This window comes from Stegostoma tigrinum, chromosome 23, assembly GCF_030684315.1.
Source record: "Stegostoma tigrinum isolate sSteTig4 chromosome 23, sSteTig4.hap1, whole genome shotgun sequence".
NCBI lineage: Eukaryota > Metazoa > Chordata > Chondrichthyes > Orectolobiformes > Stegostomatidae > Stegostoma > Stegostoma tigrinum.
In genome coordinates, this window is record NC_081376.1 from 18342098 (window position 1) to 18362332 (window position 20235).

At 42.5% G+C, this 20235-nt stretch overlaps 1 protein-coding gene across 6 annotated transcripts in view; it reads left to right on the top strand.

Moving 5' to 3' along the window:
- Positions 1-1572: 1572 nt before the first annotated feature.
- Positions 1573-20235, top strand: part of mettl4 (methyltransferase 4, N6-adenosine) — a 49577-nt gene continuing 30914 nt past the window's right edge. For 2 of the 6 annotated variants that reach the window (XM_059653935.1, XM_059653934.1), the window contains exons 1-2: positions 1573-1824; positions 2027-2098. The gene's annotated coding sequence lies outside the window, so the exon portion shown is untranslated. The remainder of the gene's footprint in view (positions 1825-2026; positions 2099-20235) is intronic. The other 4 variants (XM_059653936.1, XM_059653937.1, XM_059653939.1 and 1 more) reach the window with 3 other exon arrangements.

Consider the following 20235-nt stretch of genomic DNA (forward strand, 5'->3'; position numbering starts at 1 on the left):
TTGAGAACAAGAGTCAGGATGCCTTGTTGCAACTTTATAAGACTTTGATTAGGCCACACTTAGAATATTGCATTCAGTTCTGGTTGTCACATTATGGAAGGATGTGGGAGTTTTGAAGAGGGTGAAGAAGAGGTTTACCAGGATGCTGCCTGGATTAGAGGGTATGAGCTACAGGGTGAGGCTAGAAAAACTCAGGTTGTTTTATTCACAGGAGCAGAGGCTGAGGGGGGAGATTGATAGAAATCTATAAGATTATGAGATGTGTAGATAGGGTTAATGTCAGAATCTTCTGCCCAGAGCTGAAATGTCTTACAACTGGGGAGATTGATTTAAGGTGAAAGAAGTAAAGTTCAAAGGAGGTGTGAGGGGCAAGTTTTTACAGCCAGTTCCCCCTCGTTCTCACACATCACCCTACCAACCTCCGGATACAACGCATCATCCTCCGACACTTCCGCCATTTACAATCTGACCCCACCACCCAAGACATTTTTCCATCCCCACCCCTGTCTGCTTTCCGGAGAGACCACTCTCTCCGTGACACCCCTGTTCGCTCCACACTGCCCTCCAACCCCACCACACCCGGCACCTTCCCCTGCAACCGCAGGAAATGCTACACTTGCCCCCACACCTCCTCCCTCACCCCTATCCCAGGCCCCAAGATGACATTCCACATTAAGCAGAGGTTCACCTGCACATCTGCCAATGTGGTATACTGCATCCACTGTACCCGGTGTGGCTCCTCTACATTGGGGAAACCAAGCAGAGGCTTGGAGACCGCTTTACAGAACACCTCCGCTCAGTTCGCAACAAACAACTGCACCTCCCAGTCGCAAACCATTTCCACTCCCCCTCCCATTCTTTAGATGACATGTGCATCATGGGCCTCCTGCAGTGCCACAATGATGCCACCCGAAGGTTGCAGGAACAGCAACTCATATTCCGCCTGGGAACCCTGCAGCCTAATGGTATCAATGTGGACTTCACCAGTTTCAAAATCTCCCCTTCCCCAACTGCATCCCTAAACCAGCCCAGTTTGTCCCCTCCCCCCACTGCACCACACAACCAGCCCAGCTCTTCCCCCCCACCCACTGCATCCCAAAACCAGTCCAACCTGTCTCTGCCTCCCTAACCTGTTCTTCCTCCCACCCCAAGCTGCACCCCCATCTACCTACTAACCTCATCCCACCTCCTTGACCTGTCCGTCTTCCCTGGACTGACCTATTCCCTCCCTCCCTCCCTACCTCCCCACCTATACTCTCCTCTCCACCTATCTTCTTTTCTCTCCATCTTTGGTCCGCCTCCCCCTCTCTCCCTATTTATTCCAGTTCCCTCACCCCATCCCTCTCTCTGATGAAGGGTCTAGGCCCGAAACGTCAGCTTTTGTGCTCCTGAGATGCTGCTTGGCCTGCTGTGTTCATCCAGCCTCACATTTTATTATCTCTTTTTACAGACAGTGGTAGGCAGATTCGATAGGGACATTTAAGGGGCTTTTAGATAAGCACATGACTATGCAAGGAGTGGAGGGATCTAGACCGAGGGCAGGCGGAAGGGATTAGTTCAGTTTGGCGTCATTGTTCGGCACAACAGTTCTAAGGACTAGCTGCAGTCAGTATTTCAGTGGGATGTTTCAGCTTTTCTAGGTTCAGATGGCTACACCACTGAGCGGTGCTGTCGAGTAGAGTCGTGTGTTCATTTCAGCCCCTAATTCTGATGGAACAAACAGGAATTGGCGAAAGGTTTAAATTAAAACGAAGGTACTTTTGTCAATTTCCCTCGTTAAACTGCCAGCCTTCATGTAAATGGCGTTGATCTGTGAAGTTTCAGGTACATCTCGGCTGTATTTTATGAATACTTTTCGGGCCTCAAGTTTCTCCCAGTCTCAAGTTGAACTGTCTTCGGGAAGGGTGAGGGGTGTTGCTGTTCAAATTGAGACCGTCGGCAATCCGAGGCCCGAGATTATAATTTTTAGAGATAGCGCTGGGGTTTGTTTTTAAGAGCAAAGACTCACTAGAGTTACGATTCCTAGGTTTAAACCCTCTCACTGAGACAGAACAGGAAACGCGGTGACATCTGCTGGAAACGCAAGTATTAACATGAGGTAAGATGCAGTATTGACATGTTGTTCAGCCACTGACACAAAACAGCAAGAGAGCAAGTGGACCTGAACTGCTCTGGTCAGTCCTGCAATGTAACAGCCAGTCTGCAGCGAAAAAAAAATCCAATTTATTGCACATTTCTACAACATTCGAAACATCCTGGACAACCAATGTTTTTTTTAAATGCAGGTCTATTATAAAATAGCAAAGGCATTAATCAGTTTGTAACAGTAATGTGATAGTGATAAGTTTTGATATACTAGATTAACAGTAACCTGTGACATAAAGGACTCCCTTGCTCTTGTTTCAAGTGGTGCTGACACACTTACTTACAGGGCAGGCTGGCCTTAGTTTTATCATTTCACCTGAAAAACTGCAAGTCCAGTAGTGTGTGGCTTACTCGTGTGATCATGTGCTGAAAATGATATTATGTCTTGAGAAAAGATCTTGAACCTCTGACCTTTGGATTCAGAAGCAAGTGCGCTGTGGACAGTATTGGTCACCTTATATAAGCCAGGATGTAAATGCAGTGAAAACATTTATCAACCCTGTGACTGAATTTTTGAGGGTATTTTGGGAACTTTTGAGAGCAAATTCACAGGTACAGTGTACTTCGAATGCTACTTCTCAATTAGAAAAATAGTTTCTATCTAACCTATTATGTTCCTGTTAACAGCTTGAAAATTTTAATCAAACCACCACTTAATCTTCTCCAGGGAATGGAATCCCAATTTGTGAAACCTCTTGTCAAATGCAGATAGCTTTCTGGTAAATTTACATGACACTCCCTCCAAAGCCAGTATATCGAGGTGCCCAGAACTGAACAGGGTACTCTAGATGTGGTCCCATCACAGATTAGTATGGCTAAAACATGACTTCCAAGTCCCCACCCTCTATTCTACTTCCCTAGACAGAACATCCAACATTCCATTAGACTTTCTGATTTTTTTTTTAACCTTTTCATGGCCCCAGAAGATCCATGTACCATGACCTCCCAGACTCATCAGACCTCCAATGTTTCTCAGTTTTCACCATTTAGTAAGTCTTTATATTTTTGTTGAATCCAAAGTGGATGATTTTACATTTTCCTTTTTGAAACCCATTTAACTCAATTGTCCACTCATGTAATATAGCAATATCATTCTATAATTTTAAGCTGCCATTAGCACTGTATACAATACCATCTATCTTTATATTAGCAGTGTGCATTCAACATGGGAGGGGCGATGGTGTAGCAGTAATGTCTCTAAACTAGTTACAATATACCTAGAATACTGAGAACAGTTTTGGTCTCCTTGTCGCAGGAAAGAAATGCTGATGTTGGAGGCAGTTCAGAAAAAATCCACAACATTGATTCTGGATATGAAGGGATTTTCTTGTAAGGAAAGTAGATTGGGCTTGTACTTGAGTTTAGAAGAATGAGGGGTGACCCATTTGAAACGTACAAGATTCTTAGAGGCTTGACTGGGTAGATGTGATGAAGTAGATGAGAGTAAACCGGTTGATGTGGTGTATATGGATTTCAGCAAGGCGTTCGATAAGGTTCCCCACAGTAGGCTATTGTACAAAATGCAGAGGAATGGGATTGTGGGAGATATAGCAGTTTGGATCGTAAATTGGCTTGCAGAAAGAAGACAGAAGACAGAGGGTGGTGGTTGATAGGAAATGTTCATCCTGGAGTCCAGTTACTAGTGGTGTACCGCCAGGGTCAGTGTTGGGTCCACTGCTGGTCATCATTTTTATAAACGACCTGGATGAGGGCGTAGAAGGATGGGTTAGTAAATTTGCAGATGACACTAAGGTCGGTGGAGTTGTGGATAGTGACGAAGGATACTGTAGGTTACAGAGAGACATAGATAAGCTGCAGAGCTGGGCTGAGAGGTGGCAAATGGAGTTTAATGCAGACAAGTGTGAGGCAATGCACTTTGGTAGGAGTAACTGGAAGGCAAAGTACTGGGCTAATGGTAAGATTCTTAGTAGTGTAGATGAGCAGAGAGATCTCGGTGTCCATGTACACAGATCCTTGAAAGTTTCCACCCAGGTTGACAGGGCTGTTAAGAAGGCACACAATGTTTTAGCTTTTATTAATAGAGGGATTGAGTTCCAGAACCAAGAGGTTATGCTGCAGCTGTACAAAACTCTGGTGCAGCCACACTTGGAGTATTGCGTACAGTTCTGGTCACCACATTATAAGAAGGATGTGGGAGCTTTGGAAAGGGTGCAGAGGAGATTTACTAGGATGTTGCCTGGTATGGAGGGAAGGTCTTACGAGGAAAGGCTGAGGGACTTGAGGCTGTTTTCGTTAGAGAGAAGAAGGTTGAGAGGTGACTTAATTGAGACATATAAAATAATCAGAGGGTTAGATAGGGTGGATAGGGAGAGCCTTTTTCCTAGGATGGTGATGGTGAGCACGAGGGGGCATAGCTTTAAATTGAGGGGTGAAAGATATAGGACAGATGTCAGAGGTAGTTTCTTTACTCGGAGAGTAGTAAGGGAATGGAACGCTTTGCCTGCAACGGTAGTAGATGCGCCAACTTTAGGTACATTTAAGTCGTCATTGGACAAGCGTATGGACGTACATGGAATAATGTAGGTTAGATGGGCTTCAAATTGGTATGACAGGTCGGCACAACATCGAGGGCCGAAGGGCCTGTACTATGCTGTAATGTTCTATGTTCTATGTTCTTTGTTAAGTAGTTTCTCTTTGCCCTCTGATCCTGGACCAATTTGCATAATCTCAGAGTAGGAGTAGTTCAGTTGAGACAGAGATGAGGTGAAATTTTTCCAAGGGTAGTGAATCTGTGGAATTCTTTACTGCAGAGGGCTGTAGAGGCTGTGTTATTAAGTATATTCAAAGTTGAGACAGACAGATTTTTACTCTGTCAGGGAATCAAGTGTTATGAGGAAATGGCCGGAAAGTGGAGTTGAAGATTTTCAGATCAGTCATGATCTCACTGAATGTCCTAGCAGACTCAGTGGGGCTGAATGGCCTCCATCTGCTCTTACATCTTTTGTATTTACAGAAATCTAACAAGCTTGAGGATTGGGAATAATTTCTCATTTGGAAAAGGAAGTTGATTAAGAGGGAATAAATATAGTGCGAGAGCAAACTTGCAAAGGATATGAAAATGTGTTTAAAAAATTAATGAAGACAGATGTCTGTTATAATCTGAAATGGAAGAATTTATAATGAAGATCAAGGAAATGACTAACATTCAAACAACTGTTTTAGTTCTGTCACAAGAAAGACAAAAAATACTTTCATGAAAAACTAGGGTACCAAGAGTCTAGTGAGGAGGAATTAAGAAAATTAGAATGTGCTAGGGAAATGAAAGGGGCTGAAAGCTTCCTAAATCTCCAATGCCTGATAATCTACATCCCAGAACGCTAAAGGATGTGGCCCTGGAAAAAGTGAAATTGACGGTTGTCATCTTCCAAAGTTTTGTAGATTTTAAAACAATCCTGGCAGATTGTAGGGTGGCAAAGGTAACCCCATATTTTAAAAATAAAAGGAGAAAACAGGTGAGGAGGAAAAGAAAAAGCATCAGACAGATATTTGGATTTTTCAGAATTCATTTGATGAAATACCATATAATATCTTAGTATGCAAAATTAAAGCATGTGGGATTGGTCACAATATCCTAGTGAGGAAACAGTAGAAAGAAATGGATCATTTTTGATGCGAAAGGTGGTGAATGATGTGGTACAATAGGGATCAGTGCTTGGTACACAGCTATTCTCAGTACAATCAATGATGTGGATGAGAGAATCAAATGTAACATTTCTGATTTTGTTGCCAGCACGAAATATGGTAGGATTGTGAGTGCCGAACATGATGTAGAAAGTCTTTGAGATGATTTGAGGTTGAGAGTATGAATAAGGGTGACGTTCTGTACTTCTGTGGGAGAAACGGAATGGCAGGTTATTATTTAAACATTGATTGGGGAATGTTGATGTGCAGAGTCCTTGTACACTAATCATTGAAAGAAGTATTCAGGTTCAGGAAGGAGTTAAGAAGGCAAATGTTATGTTGGCCTTTATTGCAAAAGGATTTAATACAGGAGCAGGGATAGCTTGTAGCTGTACAGGGGATTGGTGAGACCACACCTGGAATATTTGTGCAGATTTGATTGAAACTTATACCTAAGTACAGTGAAAAGCTTTGTTTATGAGCAGTACAGGCAGATCATAGTAAGCAAGGATGTTCAGATTAAAAATACTTAGAGGCGTACAGGTTGTATTGCACAGGGTGTGTGCTTGATCAATGTTAGCAAGACCAGCATTATTTGAGATGACAGAGTCCATTCATCAATCTAAAAACAGCTGAGAAGAAGCTGTCCTGAACCTGCTTGTGCTTCTGTATCTTCTGCTTGACGGAAAAGGTTGTACGAGGTTATTACCGGGTTGAGATAGGTCCTTGATGATGTTGGCAGCCAAGCCGTGGAATTGAGCTGTGTAAATGGAGTCCATTGATGGAAGAGGATCAGAGATAATGGGAACTGCAGATGCTGGAGAATCCAAGATAATAAAATGTGAGGCTGGATGAACACAGCAGGCCAAGCAGCATCTCAGGAGCACAAAAGCTGACGTTTCGGGCCTCTGATGAAGGGTCTAGGCCCGAAACGTCAGCTTTTGTGCTCCTAAGATGCTGCTTGGCCTGCTGTGTTCATCCAGCCTCACATTTTATTATCTTCCATTGATGGAAGGTTGGCTTCCGTGATTGTCTGGGCTGGGCACACCATCTTCTGTTGTTTATTACAGACCTGAACAGAGCAGTTGCCGTACTTTGCTGTGATGCACCCAGACAGTACGCTTTCAACTGTGTAGCTGTAGAAGTTGGTGAGGGACCTTACGGATGTACCAGATTTCCTGAGCCGCCTGAGGAAGAAGAGACATTGTTGGCCTTCTTGACCGTTGCATCCACATGGAAGTCAAGGACATATTGTTGGTTATCATAACTCAGTGACACTTTGCACTCTCTACCCTCTCAACCTCAATTCTATTGATGTAGATGGGGGCACGTTCTCCTCCTTTCTTTCTGAAATCAATGATCAGTCCTTTAATTTTTCAGATGTTGAGAGAGAGAGGTTGTTATCATTGCACCATGTCACCAAGCTGCCTGTCTCCCTTCTGTATTTTGACTTGTCATGTTGGACATCTGTCTCACTTATGGTGGCAACACAGTTGTAGTCTCCTTACCTGAAAAGAATATCTTTTTGTAGAGGGAGTGCAGCAAAATTTCACCAATCTGATTATTTGAATGGTGGGATTTAATACTTTTTGGAAGAAATTCAATTGAAAACTTAACTGTTAAGACAGAAAAGGCAGGATTGTTGTGTAAGGACAGATTAGACCGACTGGACCTATATTCACTTGAGTTTAGAAGAATGGGAGAGCATCTCATTGAAGCATATAAAATTCTGCACACAGGAGTGACGTTTAGCCTGGCTGGAGGGAGGGGTGGGAGTGGGTAATGTTCTAAAACTGGGAGATGGGGGCATGGTCTACAGATGTAGGTAGGCCATTTGGGATTGAGAGGAGAAGAAAGTTGTTCATTTAGAGGGCAGTAAATATGTGGAATTTTCTACCACAGAGAGCTGTTGAGGCCAAGTCCATAAGACCATAAGATATAACAGCAGAATTTAGGCCATTTGGCCTAATGAATCCACTCCACCATTCGATCATGGCTGATATGTTTCTCATTCCCATTCTCCTGCCTTCTCCCTGTAACCCTTTTTCACCTTCCCAAACAAGAACCTATTTCTGCCTTAAATGTACTTAATGACTGGGCCTCCACAGCCATCTGTGGCAATGAGTTCCACAGATTAACCATATTCTGGCTGAAAAAAATTCCTCCTCATCTCAATTCTAAAGATCGTCCTTTCACTCTGAGGCCCTTTCCTAATCTCTCCTAGTGGAAACATCTTCTCCACATCCACTCTATCAAGGCCTCTCAGTATTTCATAAGTTTCAATGAGATCTCCTTCATTTTCTTGAACTCTATGGAATACAGACCTAGCGTTCTCAACTGCTCCTCATATGACCAACACTTGATTCCTGGGAACATTCTTATACCCCCTCCAATACCAACACATTCTTCTTTTGATACAAGGCCCAAAACTGCTCACAATATTCCAAATGCAGTCTGACCAGAGCCTACAGACTCTCAACAGTACATTTCTGCTTTTATATCCTAGCCTTCTTGAAATGAATGCTAACATTGCAGTTGCCTTCCTAACTGCCAATTCAACCTGTATGTTAACCTTAAGAGAATCCCAAGTCCCTTTTGTCCTTCAGATTTCCAAAGTCTTTCTCCATTTCGAAAATAATCCACATCTCTATTCTTCCGACCAAAGAGCATAACTTTACATTATATTCCATCTACCACATCTTTTCCCATTCTCCTAGCCTATCCAAGTCTTTCTGCAGCTTCCCTGCTTCCTCAGCACTATCTGCCCTTCCACCTATCTTTGTGTCATCTTGAAACTTAGCAACATGGCCCTCAGTTCCTTCATCCAGATCTTCGTTGATATATAATGTAAATAGTTGTGGTCTCAACACCGACCCATGCAGAACTCCACTAATCACTGGCTCCCATCTTGAAAAAGACCCCTTTAGTCTCTCACTCTGCCTCTGCCAGTCACCTAACCTCTATCCATGCCAGTACCTTATCCCTAACAACTATGGAATCCTATTTAGCAGCTTCCTGTTTGGCAACTTGTCAAAGGCCTTCTGAAACCCAAATAGATCACGTCTGCTGGCTGTACTTCATCTAGCTTGCTTGTTACCACTTCAAAGAATTTTGACAGATTTGTCCGGCATCACCTCCCTTTGATGATTGGGTATGCTGACTCAGCCCTTTTTTTTTTAAAACCATGCACTTCCAAGTACTCTGCAATCTTATCCTAAATAATGGGCTCTTAAATCTTACCAATGGCCAGGGTCACGCTAACTGGTCTATGATTGCCCAACTTCTGCCTCTGTCCCTTTTTAAGCAGGGGCATTACATTAGCCATTATCCATTCTTCTGGGACTGTCCCTGACTCCAATGATTCCTTAAAGATCACCATCAATGCCTTCACAATCTCCTCATCTGTCTCCTTCAGAACCCTGAGGTGTAGTTCATCTGGTCTGGGTGATTTATCTACCTTCAGACCATTGCTCTTCTCCATACCTTCTCCTGAATGATGGCCACTGTACTTACCACTACTCCCTGACTCTGTTGAAGTTCTGGTCTGCTACTGGTGTCTTCCACCATGAAGATTGATGCAAAGTACCTATTCAGTTTCTCCATTATTTCTTTAGTCCCTGTAACAACACCAGCCTCATTTTTCCAGCAGTTCAATATCCACTCTTTCCTCTTTCTCACCATTTAGATGTCTTAAAGAAACTCGTGTAATCTTCTTTTATATTACTAGTTAGTTTACTCTCATATTTCATCTTCACCTTCCATTATTGCTTTTTTAGTTATCCTGTGCTGGTTTTTAAAGGCCTGTAGCTCCCACTAATCGTCGCCACGTTGTATGCTTTTTCTTGTGCTTTCATGCTGTTCCTGACTTCCTGCATCAGCCAATGGTTGCCTCATTCTCCCCTGCAGATGTTTCTTTTTACTTGGGGTGAATTTCTGCTGTGGCTCCCAAATTAACCCCAGAAACCGCTGTCATTGCTGCTCCACTGTTATCCCTACTAGGCTCCCCTTCCAATCAGCTCTGGTCAGCTCCTCCCTCAGACCCTCTTTCACTTTTTGCTATTGATTTAAGCTCATTTCTTACTAATAAGGCAACCCCTCCTTCTCCGCCCATCTGCCTGTCCTTTTGATAGAATGCATACCCTAAGATATTTAGTTCTCAGCCCTGAACCCCTTGCATTCATGACTCTGTGATACCCAAAATGACGTACGCCCCAATTTCAATCTGCACCATAAGCTCATTTACCTTGTTTTGTATTCTGCATACTTTGAAGTACAACATCCTCCGTCCTGCATTGATTGCCTCCCTTGTCATAGTTGTTCCAACATCTGCTGAAGTTAGATTCCTGAACCGTTCCATACTGTCACATCTGGAAATTTTAATGACCTCTGCTGAGCACCCACTCCCTCCACCTTTAGCTTTTTCCACAATTTTCCATGAAACTGAACCTATCCCCATACTATTTAAAGCCCTATCTATAGCCTTAGTTATGCGATTCACCAAGACTCTGGTCCCTATATGATTCAGGTGGAGCCCATCCCATCAGAACAGCTCCCTCCTTCCATAGTAATGGTGCCAATGTCCCATTAATTCAAATCCATTTCTCCCACACCAATCTTTAAGCCACATGTTTACCTGTTCAATATTGTTGACCCTGTGCCAATTATCTTGTGGTTCAGGTAGTTACTCAGATTACCACCTTTTTGCTTCTGAGTTTTAATTTAGCCCCTAGCTGCTCATATTCCCTCAGCAGAACTTCTTTTCTCTTTGTACTTATGTCGTTGCTACCTTGTGGACCACAACAACTGGATCTTTCCACTCCAACTCCTGTGCGGCCTAAATAAGATATCCTGAACCTGGGCACCAGGCAGTTAACGCAGCCTTCAGGACTCTTTCTGAAGGGTCCCAACCCGAAACGTCGGCCTTCCTGCTTCTCTGATGCCGACTGGCCTGCTGTGTTCCTTCAGCTCCACACTGTGTTACTTCAGGACTCTTGACCCTGATCACAGAGAACTGTGTCAATTCCCCTGACTATACTATCCAAATTACAACTAGACTTCTCTTCCCCCACACTTGAATGGCTCCCTGTAACCACTGAATATATACATAATATATAAGAAAAATAAATAATTATACAGATGCTAAAGGCATCAATGGGTATGTAGAGAGAGCGGGAGTTTAGTGTTGAGTCAGATGATCTGCCATGATCATTGTAATGGCTGGGCCCCCTCAATTAATCAAGTGGCCCCTATTTTCTGTGATTCTACCTGTGATTCCAGATCCATGGAAATGTATCATAACAGTCCTCTGAAGTGACTTGGCTAGGTCACTAAGTTCAAGGGCAATCAGGAATGGTAAACAAAAGCTGTCTTTATTATTTACAATCACATCCTGTGACAGAATAAAGTAAAAAAAAAATTTCTGACATCAAAATTGTGAATAAATAACTGAGGTCTCAGAACACTGGCTCAGTGGTTAGCACTGCTGCTTCACAGCACCAGGGGTCCAGGTTAGATTCTGCACTCCGGCAACTGTCTGTGTGGAGTTTGCACATTCTCCCTGTGTCTGCGTGGGTTTCCTCCCACAGGCCAAAGACGTACAGGCTAGGTGGATTGGCCATGCTAAATTGCCCGTAGTGTTAAAGGGATGTGTAGATTAGGTGTGTCCTAAGGGGATGGGTCTGGGTGGGATGTTCTGAGGGTCAGTGTGGACTTGTCGGCCAAAGGGCCTGTTTCCACACTGTAGGGATTCTAAGTCTAACAGTTCCTCATGGATCACTACTTATCATCCTGCCAATGACAGTACCTTTCCTTTATCCTGGATTAGCTGACTGGCAAATTTCCTGACTAGATCAATAATTTGTGCTCAATTTTGGGACCTGAGCAAACAGATTCTTATGAGAGACAGTCTGTATAAATAACATATATAGACATTCGCCTGTCTGCTTCTTTGGTCGTCTCTTCAAAAAAAATTCAATCAGGGCTGCTGAGCATTACCTTTCCTTTACAAATCCATCCTGGTTCTTTCTTGATCTGCTAAAAACTTTTCAATTTGTTCAGTCACCCTATCTTTAATGACAGACTTTAGTAATTTCCTAGCAATAGATGTTAAACTAATTAACCTGTGATTTCCCCAGTTCCCCTTTCTTAAACAGTGTAGTAAAGTGCATATTTTCCAACCTAAAGGAACGGATCCCAAATAAATAGTTTACACATTCCCCAACACTATCACTCCTATATTCTCACCTTTTAAGCCTGGAACAGAAACCATCTCTTCTTGGGGGTTTATTTTTTGATGTCATTATTTTCTTCATTTGTGACTTTTTTTTGTGGAGAGTCAGGTGGATTTACAGCACAACACCTTTTGGCCCAGTGCAAGTCGGTTATTTTAGTTATGTTAATTGTGTAACTCCCTGTCCTGTTGCATTATTGGTTTCCCTGGATATCCAGCAGACTGACGACTTTCTCCACAGTAACTACTGATCGTAAATATTCAGCGTGTCCTCCATTTCCTCATTTCATTGAAAATGTCAGAATTATCAGTTAACATAGGATTCACATTGTTCTGGACCACCCTCTCTTTCCAAATAAATGGAAAAACCTTTGTGATTTTGACATTCTTTGCAAGTTACTTCACATTCATTCATCCTTTTTGTAACTCTTACTATCTGCTGTACCACCCTTTACTATGTTGCATCTTTGCCATTTACCAGGATGTGTCCTTTAAAGCATTTTCATATGCTTTCTTTTACTTTTTATGTTGTATGCTCCTTCTTTCATCATCTGCAGAATTTATTTGGCAAATAGACCACTTGCTCCTTTGGTATATGAATAATGTTTTGAATAATCTCATGAAAGGTGCTACAAAAATGCAATATCTTCCTTGTAGCTGTTTTGAAACAACTTTAGATACTTCAAAGTAGTTTAAGAGTCAACCATGTTGGTGTAGAATGAGAATCATGTATGGGACAGATCACACAGACACAGATTTCCATTCCTAAAGAACATCAGTCTTACAAACATCAGTTCTTTTCAATTGTAGAATTTTAAAGTCAAATTCTGAAGTTTCTATGTTGGAATTTGAAGTTACATTCAATGAGAACAAATACTTATTTATATAACACCTTTAACATCACAAGATACTTCACGTGAGCATGATGACACTGAGCCACATAAGGTGATATTGTTAGGTTTTAGGAAATGTCTTCGAGGACAGTGAGATAGAAAGGTTTGTGGAGGGAGTTCCAGAGCTGGTGTTCTGGACTCTGTATGCCCGTGTGAATTAAATCAGTCAACTAGCATATCCTGTCACATGATCTAATGTGCACTTGTAGGAGGAGGAAAGAAAATACAAAACTTGAATCAATAGTCATCTCTCACCAAATGAACGTTCTCCCTTTCTTCTTCCTTTCATCCGTGTTCTTACGATTGATCCAGTTAAACAGTGAAGCTCAGGTACAGGGGAGGGCATAAAAGAACATTCTCCGCACACACAGCATTTATTGTTCAATAAGTGAAGATACTGGGATTGAGAGGGGCCATGTCACTCTGTCTGTGCAGCAGTGATTTGATATGGTCTCCAGTGACAGGGTTTGTTGTTCTGGGAGGGACATCTCTCACCTCTCAGCAGCTGCTTCAACAAATATTACCCTGCTGCGGAATGTATGGAAAGGAGCTGTGTTCACTAAAGGATTACACTGCAACTATGTGCTACATGACACCCTTAAATTGAGAATCTCAAGGGATTTAAGAGATAAATAATGGATATTCAGGAATAGGTACCAACAGGTATCTGATTAAGAGTTGAGGGACTATTTAGAATAGTGGATTTGAAGTTATAGGCTGCAATCCAGTCAGAGGTGAGACAGTATTTGGTTCATTCTTTGTACACAGTTCTTGGAGTCCTTGAGGTGTAATTGTTTCTGTATCTCCTATGAAGGTCATGGAGTCCTGTACAGAGCAGTGATTGTCACTGCAAATTATTGTTCCACTGACAGCTTAGACCAGACCTGTGGCTTACCTGCGATCTATACTGGTTAGCTTGTTAGAGTGTAGAATTTCAATACAGAAATGGACCATTTGGCTCATCTGGTCTAAGCTGATGCTCACGTATTACTAACTACTAGTATTACTAGTTAATACGAGACAGACCTGAGATAAGGGGAGCATTTTCAGGCTGGCAACCTGTAACTCATGGAGTGCCACCAGGATCACTGCTGGGGCTACAGTTATTCTCAACATATGTCATGCACTTGGAAAGGCAAGGACTAATTAGGGATAGTCAGCATGGCTTTATATGCAGGAAATCGTGTCTCATGAACTTGAGGAAGTAACAAAGAGGATCGAGGGCAGAGTGGTGGACGTGATTTGTGTGGACTTCAGTAAAGCATTTGACCAGGTTCCTCATCCTAGACTGATTACCTCTATGGAACATAGGGAGAACTAGCCATTTAGATACAAAACTGGCTTTGAGGTAGAAGACAAATGTAGTGGTGTTTGGGTTGCTGTTCAGAGTGGAGCCTGTGACCAGTGATGTGCCACGAAGGTCAGTGCTGGGTCCACTGCTTTTTGTCATTTATACAAATAATTCAGATGTGAACATCGGAGGTATAGTTAATAAGTTTGCAGATGACACTGAAATTGGAGGTATTGTGGACAGTGAAGAAGGTTACCTCAGAGTACAACAGGATCTTGATCTGATGGGCCAAGGAGTGGCAAATGGAGTTTAATTTAGGTAAATGTAGGGTGCTGCATTTTGGAAAGGCAAGTCAGGGCAGAGATACATGAGGAACCTTGTTCCTGAACAAAGAGATGTTGGAGCATAGGTTCATAGTTCCTGGAAAGTAGAATCACAGGTAGACAGGATAGTGAAGAAGGCATTTGGTATGCTTGCCTTTATTTGTCAGTGCACTGAGTACAGGAGCAGGGAGGTCATGTTACAGCTATACAGGACATTGGTTAGGCCAGTTTTGGAATACTGCATGCAATTCTGGTCTCCCTGCTATGGGAAAGATGTTATGAAACTTGAAAGGATTCAGAAAAGATTTACAAGGATGTTGTCAGGGCTGGAGACTTTGCAACATAGGGAGCGGCTGTAGTTGCTTTCCTTCGAGCATCAGAGTGATGGATGATTTTTTTTAGAAGTTTATAAAATCATGAGAGGTATAGATAGGGTGAATAGGCAAGGACCAAGGGTAAGGGAGCCCAAAATAAAGGGCATAGGTTTAAGGTGAGAGGGGAAAGATATAAAAGGAACCAAAGCGGCAGTGTTTTCGCACAGAGAGTGATGGGTGTTTGGAATGTGCTGTCAGGGAAATGGTGGAGGCTGGTACAGTTACAACACTTAAAAGGTATCTGGATGAGTATATGAATCGGAAGGGTATAGAGTTATATGGGCCAAATGCTGGCAAATGGGACTAGATTAATCTAGGATATCTGGTCAGCATGGACGAGTTAGACCAAAGGGTCTGTTTCCAGGCTGCACAGCTTCATAACTCTGAGTCTTATGTTAATGTACTAACACTAAGTTTATGGATAAAATAAAAATAGGTCAGCAGGCAATAGGAAGGATGACACAAGTAGTCACTTCAGGGATATAGAGATAGTAAGAAATACCGATGCTGGAGTCAGAGATAAGAGTGTAGAGCTGGATGAACACAGCAGGCCAGGCAGCATCAGAGGAGCAGGAAAGCTGATGTTTCAGGTCAGGACCCTTTTTCCTGAAGAAGGGTCCAGACCCGAGATGTCAGCTTTCCTGCTCCTGATGCTGCCTGGCCTGCTGTGTTCCTTCAGCTCCCTTCAGAGGGATATATTCAAGTTAAGGAAGGTGGTATATAAAGTGGGAAAATACTTTGGCTGGAAGAATAAAAGATCTGAATATTATGGAAATGGGGAAGAATTACAGAAAGCTGCAACAGAGGGAGTGGGGGTCCTTGTGCGTGAGTCACAAAATGCTAGCATCCAAGTTCAGCAGGTCATGGGAAAGGCAAATGGACTGTTGGCCTTTTGTTTCAAAGGGAATAAAGTATAAAAATAGGAAGGTGTATAAAATTATACAAAGACAGTCATCAGACCACAACTGGAAAACTGAACAGCTTTGGGGCCCTTTATCAAAGAAAATATCCTAGCATTGGAGGAGATCCAGAGAAGGTTCACCACGTTGATACCATGTAGGGACAGACTGTCCTATGAGGAGGGCTTGAAGTTTAGAAGAATGAACAACAGGTTTAATGCAACATTCAAAATTCTAAGGTGACCAGAGACAATAGATGTGGACATGTAGCTTTCCCCTTTGTTGAAAAGTTTCAGCAGAAGGCATCATCTCAGAATAAAGGGTAGCCCATTTAAGACAGATGAGGAGAAATGTCTTCTGAGGGTAGTAAATCTGTGGAATTCTTTACCATGGAGGGCTGTTGAAGCTGTGTCATGAATCCATTTCAGCCTTGAATATATTTAATGTTTACTCTGTAAGGGAATCTAAGATTATGGGGATAAGAGAGTATAGCTGAGTTGAGGATTATCAGATCAGCCATGATCTAATTGAATGACAGTGCAGACTTGATGGGCCAAACGGCCTACTTCTGCCCCTCTGTCTGATGGTCTAAATCCCCTTCCATCATTCCTCATCTCGCTCCTGTTAATACATCATTCCTTTCTCTCACTTGGTTTTAACCTGACAGCATCAAATTCCTCTAACTGCATGGTTGGAGTTTTCTTTTTCGAGCTGGGTGGTATATGAGCACAGGAACTTTACATGCTGAAGTCGAAACTGTTCTTGAGGGAGACTCACTGAAAATTGAATCAGTCAAAATCCTTCAAAGTGGCTTCCTTAAAAACTAAGTCACAGGGTGTCACACCAGAGTGTATCATGCGAGTCACTAAAACCAAACCAAACCCACAGGTCCTGTTCTAAAAACAGAATTGCTAAACTTTGCCCTTGACTGAGGTTCCACAGAACAAGCTGCATTACAAACCTACACACCTAGTTTCTTTTCCAGTGATAGAATGAGAACTCTTTGCAAACTGCTCCCACGACTTTCACATTGATGTTTAGATGTACACAAGATGGTCATCTTTATTTTCCATTTGGAATGCCTAATTTGCAAACACTCCTACCTTCCACCTCCCCAAAACAGCCAAAGCGTTTACCTGTGCCTCAGTGGGTAGTTCCCTCTTCTGAGTCACAGTATTGTGGTTTGGAGTTCTGTTCCAGAGACTGGAGTACACAATCTAAACTTGCATTCTCAGAGGAAATGTTCTATTCAACATGCTTGCAGTTGGCTTATTGCACCAAGCATTTCCTCAAGATGAGCTGAGTATTTATGTAATCCTACAGAAGATTGTTTGTGATCCTACATTTGAGAAGGCTATAGTGCACTGCATGTAACTACATGAGGCATCTCTGTTGTATTAACTTTTTAAATTGAATTTATCTTTTTATTTTAAATATCCTTTACTTGGTTAACATGTTTAAATTACTTTGGTTTTCATTGGTTTGTTGTAGCAAAAGTTTGAAAAATTGAAGTCTTGTCCAGCAATTCTCTTTCCATTAGGGTCAAAAACATGTGACCTTTGAAAAGTGACCAGTCTCTGAAGCAATGGTGACGTATGAAATGTTAAAACCAAGGCCCTGCCTGACCTTTCAAACAGAACCACAACTGGCTGTTTTGTACAGCACAGAAGATCAAAGTGCATTAAATAAGTAGTACCGGGGCACAGATAGGCATTTCTGTGGCTGCGAGCGACTCCCCAGATGTGTACTGCCTCCACAGTAACAGGGTGAAGGATGTCTCTGAGCGGGCAGGAGACATCCTCTAAAGAGTGAGCATCCAGAGGTTGTGATCCAAATTGGTACGAACACCGTAGACAAGAAAAGTGATGAGATCCTGCAAAAAGAGTTTAGGGGTAGGGTAGTAAGTTGAAAAGCAGGATGTTTAGGGTTGTAATCTCTGGATTACTCCCTGTGCCATGTGGCAGTGAGGCTAGGGATAAGAAGAGAGTACCACTAAAAACATGGCTAAACAGCTGGGAGGAGGGAAGGCTTCAGGTATATGGATCATTAGGATGTTTTCCGGGGAGGTGGGACCTGTGCAAGAAACAGTTGCACAAATATCCTGGCAGGAGGTTTGCTAACGCCATTCAGAAGGGTTTAAACTAGTGTGGCAGGGAGGTGGGAACGAGAGAAGTAGGTCAGTAAGTGAAATGATTGAGGAGAAATCAGACTCAGGCCTGTAAGGCTAAGAGGAAGAACAGACAGGGAGATGTTACTGAACATAACAGGACTGGGGTCTGAAGTGTATTTGTTTTAATAATGAGGAGTATGACAGGTCAGGCAAGTGAGCTTAGTTATATGTATTAATCCAAGCTCTATGATATTGTAGCTATTACAAAGACTTGGTTAAGAAAGGGACAATTTGGCAGCTTAAAAGATTTAGATGTTTTAAGTGTGATAAACCCTGATAAACAACAGGGTTCTTGTGGGTGCTTTCAACTCCCCTCAATATTGATTGGGACTCCCTTAGTACCAGGGGCTTGGGATGGAATAGGGAGGGGTGGGTGGATTTGTGAGGTGCATACAGGATGGTTTCTTGAAGCAATATGTAAACAGTCCAACTGGGGAAGTGGCCTATTAGATCTGGTATTAGGGAATGACCGAGCCCGGCCAGGTCGAAGTTTCAGTGGAAAATGGGAGCATTTTGTGAACAGTGACAATAATTCTGTACATTTTGAATTATTTACAGGTAAGGATTAGAGTAGGTCTTGGGTGAAAGTACTAAAAACTGTGGGGAGGGTAACTACCACAACATTAGGCAGGATCTGGGGAAGTGTCGATTGGGGGCAGCTGTTTGGAGGGTAAATTCACATGTCATGTGGGAATCTTTTAAGGCCAGTTGCTTAGCATGCAGGACCAGTATGCTCCTGTGAAAATCAAGGATAAGGATGGCAAGATTGGGGAACCTCGAATGACAATAGAAATTGTGAGCTAGTCAAAAAGAAAGGAGGCATCCATGAGGATTAGGAAACTGAAGACAGACAGAGCCCTTGAAGAATATAAAAGAACTTAAACAAGGAATTATGAGGGATAAAGGGGCCATGAAATAACCTTGGAAACAGAATTAAGGAAAATCCAAAAGCATTTTATCCGTATAAGGAGCGAGAGGGTAGCAAGGTCCACTCAAGGACAAAAGAGAATTTACACACGGAGCTGGAAGAAGTGAGTAAGGTCCTTAACAAACTTTATGTATTAGTACTCTCGAAGGAGAAAGACATGGCGGTTGTTGAGTCTAGAGAGGGTTATGTTGATGTTCTAGGGCATGTTGCTATTAAAAAAGGTAGTGTGGGTGTTTTGAAAAGCAATAAAGTAGATCAGTCCTATGGACCTGCTGGGATCTATCCCAGAATGGTGAGGAAAGAAATTGCTGGGGCCTTGAATGAAATCTTTGTATCCACTTTAGTCCCAGAAGATATCCTATAGGACTCGAGATTAGTCAAGTTGTTCCTTCAAGGAGGAGAACAGGGATAGTAGAGGACATTACAGGCCAGTGACCCTTATGTTAGTGGTAGGAAAATTATTGGGAGAAGATTAGGGACAAGATTTATTCACATTTGGAAAAATATATGGACTTATTAGCCACAGACAACATGACTTTGTGCAGGGAAGGTCATGTCTCTCAATAAAAACCGAAAGAATTGCAGATGCTGTAAATCAGGAACAAAAATAAAGTTGCTGGAAAAGCTCAGCAGATCTGGCAGCATCTGTGGAAGAGAAAACAGTTAACGTTTCGGGTCTGGTGACCCCCACCCCTGAGACCTGCTGAGCTTTTCCAGTAACTTTGTTTTTGTCATTTCTCTCAAACTTGGATTTGAGTTTTTTTTTGAAGAAATGATAGAGACAATTGATGAGAGAAGGGTGGTGGATGTTGGATACATGTACTTTAGCAAGGCCTTTGACAAGGTCCCTTGTGGCAGGCTGATACAGGTGAAGTCATATGGGATCCACACAGTGACCTGGTAAGATGGATAGAGAACTGGCTTGGTTATTGAGGACAGTAGTGGTGGAAGGGGAGTTTTTCCAACAGGAGGTTTGTGACCCATGATGTTCTTCAGAGATCAGTGCTGGAGCCGGTGTTGTTTGTAATGATTGGGAGGAGAAAGTACGTAGTCTGATTAGTAAGTTTGCAAATGACATGAAGATTAGGGGAGTTGCAGATAATGAAGAGGATTGCTAGAGGATACAGCAGAATATAGGTATGATGATGATTTGGGCAGAGAAACAGCAGATGTAGTTTAATCCAGACATGCAAGTTGATACATTTTGGAAGGTCTAATGCAGCAGGGATATTTAAGTATGTGGCAGAACCCTTAGAAGCATTAACAAACAGGGATCTGGCGTACAATTCCATAATTCTCAGAGTAGTAACACAATTGGATAAGGCATATGGCATGCTTACC